Source organism: Hylobates moloch, unplaced genomic scaffold (assembly GCF_009828535.3).
Source record: "Hylobates moloch isolate HMO894 unplaced genomic scaffold, HMol_V3 SCAFFOLD_10, whole genome shotgun sequence".
Lineage (NCBI taxonomy): Eukaryota > Metazoa > Chordata > Mammalia > Primates > Hylobatidae > Hylobates > Hylobates moloch.
The window spans coordinates 20903444-20909956 of NW_026652285.1; positions in this window are offsets into that span (position 1 = coordinate 20903444).

Consider the following 6513-nt stretch of genomic DNA (forward strand, 5'->3'; position numbering starts at 1 on the left):
ATCCCAGCAGCAGGGCAGTAAATCGAGAACATGCAGAAACATCAAAAAAGCCCTTCCTTGATCAGATGTTGTAAAGAATCTGCCAAGTCTGCAGATAAGGAGATCACTGAAGTGCCTGTGTGAGACCCTCAGAGAAAGCCCATTTATTTCCTCCTTCCCATTACCTTCTGCTCTCTAGATGAGGAAGGCATGCACAAGAAGGGGGAGGTGGGTGAGCCACTGGTAGTGAGGCCACGCGGTCCACATCGCATATGGCCCATCCTCACCAAGGGCTCTGAGGGAACAATGTGGGAGGATCTTGCCTTTCCTTATCAGTTTTGAAATACAAGGCACAGAGCCTCAGTGGCTGCCAAGGTAAAAGGCTATCACAGAGCAAATACCTGAATAGGAGAGACATATTTGAGAAAGAACAGATAACATTTTCAACATATTTAGAGATCCTAGCTCTCGTCCAGCTTCAGTATGTCTTTACCTGAGCTTTTACCAGCCAGAGGTGTCAAACAGATTAAATAGTTTATGGGAAGGCAGGATCCAGGCACCTTACAAGTTCTTTTTTCATATGTTGGAGCCGGCCTGGAGACAACCAGGCTGAAATAATAGGTCTTGGTAATTTTCACAAGCTAAGGGACTCCAAATCTGCAATATTTCACTTACTTTGCAGATAGTCACTCAAGCCCCCTGACCAAGGGGAATATCAATTTTTGCCAAGAATCAGTAAAAATCATTAAACGACAGTGAGAGTATAAGGGAGTGGGGTGGGATTTACAGTTTCTTTTTATAAGACCAAGTTAAAGCCTCATGAGTCTCCTGCACTTTCACTTTCACCTCTCCCATCATCAGCCCTGATTGGTAGCTACAGAAATGGAGGCCCATGGAATTTCAATTAGCTGGAGGCGATATCAGAGGAAACCGAGAGCTCTCCACACATGAGACGGTTTCAAGGAGTGTCATGGCAAGAGAGTCAAGATAAGCCCATTAAAGGGCAGAGTGGGCAGGTAGTACGTACTATGTGGGGTCAAAAAATCTGAAATCTACAATGAGGAAGAGACCAATTCCAGGTTGTATCTGCAAATCTTCTTAAAATGCAAGGATATCTGGGAGGAGAGAAAATTCTAAGAATGAAAAGATATTGGGTTTTAGGAGACAGGCTCTGAAAATGGGAAGAAGATAAACAGAAGGTTGGTGCTTAAGTAACTCTCTCCTTTAAGAACTGTGACACATGTTCCTAACGTTTCTGGCTTTTCATACTTCCTTGAGATTCAGTCTTACCTAAGCCATGTCCGTCTAAAACATGGCACTCTTGGCCAGGCATGGTGGCTCACACCTGTAATCTTTGGGAGGCTGAGGCAGGCGGATCCCCTGAGGTCAGGAGAATTCAAGACCAGCCTGGTCAACATGGTGAAACCCGCCGGGCGCGGTGGCTCACGCTTGTAATCCCAGCACGGATCAGGGTCGAGTCAAGACCAGGTGAACCCCGTCTCTATAAAATAAAAATTAATTCCGGGTGGTGGGGGCCTGAGCCCCAGTCACTGTACTCCAGCCTGGGCAACAGAGAGAGATTCTGTCTCAAAACAAAAACAAAACAAAACAACAACAACAAAAGTGGCATTCTTTCTGTCCTGGTTTTTAATAAGTTTTTTTTTTTTTTTTTGAGACGGAGTCTCACTCTGTCGCCCAGGCTGGAGTGGAGTGGCGCGATCTCCGCTCACTGCAAGCTCTGCCTCCCGGGTTCATGCCATTCTCCTGCCTCAGCCTCCCAAGTAGCTGGGACTACAGGCACCCATCACCACGCCTGGCTCATTTTTTGTATTTTTAGTAGAGACGGGGTTTCACCGTGTTAGCCAGGATGGTCTCGATCTCCTGACCTCCTGATCGGTCCGACTCAGCCTCCCAAAGTGCTGGGATTACAGGCATGAGCCACCGCTCCCAGCCCAATAAGTCCTTTCATTTGTGTGAATGATCTACTCATTCTCTGTCTAGAAAATCTTTATCATCCCAGATGCAGTTCAAATGTCACTTTCTTGCAGAAGCCTTCCCTGCCATTCCTAGACAGTGTGAAACTCTCTCCTTGTTTGCTCTCCCTGTGCCATGGTCAGCCCACTGCTGGGCACATAGCACATTTCTGGGCACATAGCCCACTCTGGGCACATGCCCAGCCCACTGCTGGGCATGTAGCACATGAAAACATAGCTGTTTTCACCTGTTAATACCTCTATTTCATTTTTGTATCCTTAGTATCTAGGAAAATATGTATCTTGTAAGTATATATGAACTGTTGAAAAGATAAATGAATGAATACGACGGTAAAGATGAGACAGATCCAACACTTCGCATAGATGGTATAATATTATAGCTGACGGATACAGCAAATCTGTTCACTTTTTTGGTTTTCTCTCTTCAGATAAAGTAAAGATCTTCAAGATTTAAATGACAAGGCTAACCATATTTACTTTTTGCCATAACTCCAAGAAGCAAAGTATTATTATAATTCCCATTTACATCCAATAGAATTGACACTTACAGAGGATAAGTAACTTGTCCATGCTCATACTAAAAATATTATATCTCTAGCAGTCAGGCGCAGTGGCTCACGCCTGTAATTCCAGCACTTTGGGAGGCCGAGGCGGGTGGATCACTTGAGGGCAGGAGTTCAAGACCAGCCTGGCCAACATGATGAAACCCCATCTCTACTAAAAATACAAAAATTAGCCAGGTGCTGTGGCACGCACCTGTAATCCCAGCTACTCAGGAAGCTGAGGGATGAGAATCGTTTGAACCTAGGAGGCACAGGTTACAGTGAGCCAAGATTGCACCACTACACTCCAGCCAAGGCAACAGAGTGAGACTCTGTCTCAAAAAAATTTTTTAAAATAAAAAATAAAATATATTTCTAGTAATACACCTCATGGTTACTTTCATGTTTTGTTTTGCTGACTTTTTTTTTGGGGTGGGGGCAGACACCCAGAGTTGACTCATATTGAAACATCTTTCTTTTTTTTTTTTTTTTGGCACAAATGGTGGCTTGGTTTTATTTTCTCAATATTGAAAGAATAGTACAATGAACACTATACATCCACTGCCTGAAATCCATTGTTGCCATTTTGCCAGTTTGGCTTTATGTTATTATGCAAGCACTCATTCTTCCATCCAAGCATTTCAAAATAAGTTGTACTTCAACCTTGAGTTTCAGCACACATCTCCCAAGAATAAGGGTATTGCTCAATATAACCAAAGTGCCATTGTCATACCTAAAAAATTAGCAATAAAACCCAGTCCATATCAAATTTCTCTAATGTTCTCCGAATGTTTTTTAAAATTGTGATTAAATACACAAAACATAAAATTTACCATCTTAATCATTTTTAATGTACAGTTCAGTGGTGTCAAGTATATTGACATTATTGTGCAATCAATCTCCAGAGTTCTTCTCATCCTGAAAAACTAGAGCTCTATACCCATTACACAACAACTGCCCGTTCACTGGTCCCCCTGGTCCCTGTAAACCACCATGCTACTTTCTGTCTCTGCGAATTTGATTATTCCAGGTGCCTTATATAAGTGGAATCGTACAATTTTTGTCTTTTGTGCCTGGCTTATTTTACTTAGCGTAATGTCCAGATTCATCCATATTGTAGTATCTGTCAGAATTTCCTTCCTTTTTAAGGCTGAATAGTATTCCATTGTATGGCTATACCACATTTTGTTTTTCCATTTATCCACTGATGGACACTTGGATTGCTTCCATCTTTTGGTATTGTGAATACTGTTACTATGAACATGAGACTCAGCTTTCAGTTATTTTGGGTATATACACAGAAGTGGAATTTCTAGATTATATAGAAATGCTATTTTTAATTTTTTGAGGAACTGTCATAGTGTTTTCCATAATGGCTATACCATCTTACATTCTCACTAAGACTTCACAAGGATTCCACTTTCTCCACATCTATGCCATCTATTAATTATTAGTATCATTATTTATTTATTTATTTTTCGAGATGGAGTCTCACTCTTGTTGCCGAGGTCTCAGCTCACTGCAACCTCGGCTTCCCGGGTTCAAGCAATTCTCCTGTCTCAGCCTCCTGAGTAGCTGGGACTACAGGCACATGCCACCATGCCCAGCTAATTTTTGTATTTTTAGTAGAGACAGAGTTTCACCATATTGGTCAGGCTGGTCTCAAACTCCTGACTCAGGCGATCCACCCACCTTGGCCTCCCAAAGTGCTGGAATTACAGGCATGAGCCACAGCACCTCGCCTTGTTTTTTTGTTGTTGTAGTTTTGTTTTTTTTTTTGATACAGAGTTTTGCTCTTGTTGCTCAGGCTGGAGTGCAATGGCGCAATCTCAGCTCACTGCAACCTCTGCCTCCCAGGTTCAAGCGATTCTCCTACCTCAGCCTCCCATGTAGCTGGGACTGCAGGCGCCTGCCACCACGCACAGCCAATTTTTTGTATTTTTAGTAGAGACGGGGTTTCACCATGTTGGCCAGGCTGGTCTCGAACTCCTGAACTCAGGCAATCCACCCGCCTTGGCCTCCCAAAGTGCTGGGATTACAGGCCTGAGCCACCATGCCTGGCTTTTTTTTTTTTTTTTTTTTTTTTTTGATGATAGCCACCCTAATTGGTGTGAGGTGATATTGTGGTTTTGATTTGGATCTCCCTAATGATTAGTGATGTTGACCATATTTTCATGTGCTTATTGGTCATTTGTATATCTTCTTTGGAGAAATGTCTATTCAAGTCCTTTACTCATTTCTAATTGAATTGTTTGGGGCTTTTGTTGTTGTTGAATTGTAGGACTTCTTCATGTATTCTGGACATAACCCCTTTTCAGATACGTAATTTGCAAATATTTTCTTCCATTCTGCGGATTGCCTTTTTACTCTGTTGATTGTGTCCTTTGATGGAGCAATGACTTTTTTTGAGATGGAGTCTCACTCTGTTGTCAGGCTGGAGTGCAGTGGGGTGATCTCAGTTCACTGCAACCTCTGCCTCGTGGGTTTAAGCGATTCTCCTGCCTCAGCCTCTCGAGTAGCTGGGACTACAGGTGCCCACCACCATGCCCAGCTAATTTTTGTATTTTTAGTAGATATGGGGTTTCACCATGTTGGCCAGGATGGTCTTGATCTCTTGACCTCGTGATCTGCCCGCTTTGGCCTCTCAAAGTGCTGGGATTATAGGCATTACACTGCGCCCAGCCAACAATGACTTTTTGAACTCAAAATAGCTTATCTTTATCCCAACTAAACTTCATGGCTTTGCATGTTTTCATCCCTGCCTACAATGCCCTCTTACCTTCCTCTGGTTTAGATAACTTCTATGCATTCTCTAAGACCTATTCCAGGTGTTGCTTCCTTCCACCCTGAGTTAGGAGCCCTTCCCCCATATTCTAATAGTACTCTATATGCATACCTGTACCATGGCTTTTATACCAGTGCATTTATAATCCCCTGATTACCTTGAAGACAGAGATCATCTTGTTAGTCCTTGTTTTCCCCAGTGCCTAGTACAGTGTTTGGCTCATAGATGCCTATTGAACTAACAACTGCTATTTTTAGCTGAACACCATGAACTAGAGAGATCCAGAGGAGGTCAGCCAGAACAAAGGAGAGTAATGATGGTGATTACAAAGCATACGTATAATGTTTTATAATAATCAAACAATGTAGGCATATGTCATCTCATTTAATCCTTTCAACCATAGGTAAGTTATATACATGTAGTCTCCACATTATGGAGAAAGAAAGTAAGCCTCAGGGAAGTTAAAAGACTGGGTGACAAGGTCACCCAGCTGAAAACTGATGGAATTAGAACTTGAATCCAAGGCCGGGCGCAGTGGCTTACACCTGTAATCCCAGCACTTTGGGAGGCCAAAGCAAGCCGATCACCAGAGGTCGGGAGTTTGAGACCAGCCTGACCAACATGGAGAAACCCCGTCTCTACTAAAAATACAAAATTAGCAGGACGTAGTGGCGCACGCCTGTAATCCCAGCTACTTGGAAGGCTGAGGCAGGAGAACTGCTTGAACCCGGGAGGCGGAGGTTGTGGTGAGCCAAGATCGTGCCATTGCACTCCAGCCTGGGCAACAACAGCAAAACACCATCTCAGAAAAAAAAAAAGAACCTGAATCCAGGTCTTTTCACTCCCAGTTAATTGTTATTTCCCTGCATAAGGTGTTGTTGAAGTAACCTGAAATGCTTACTTTAGAGGAGAAAAGACTCAGTGCAGACATTATAAATATTTTCATAGATTTGAGGGGATGTCACATGAGGTTCTTGAGAGGGCTTCCGTTCATCCCATTTTGCTTCTTTGAGTGAAATTAGAAAATGAATAGAAAAAAATTGTTTTGTTTGTTTTTGTTTTGTTTTGTTTTCTTAAATAAAAACGGTCCACAATTGAGCTGGGCTTCCAAATGAGGTCCCTACCACTTGAGCTGTTAAAGCATCAGTGTATGACCATCCATCAGTGATATAGTAGAGGAGAGTCTTGGGTGGAAGCTTGGACCAGATGCCCT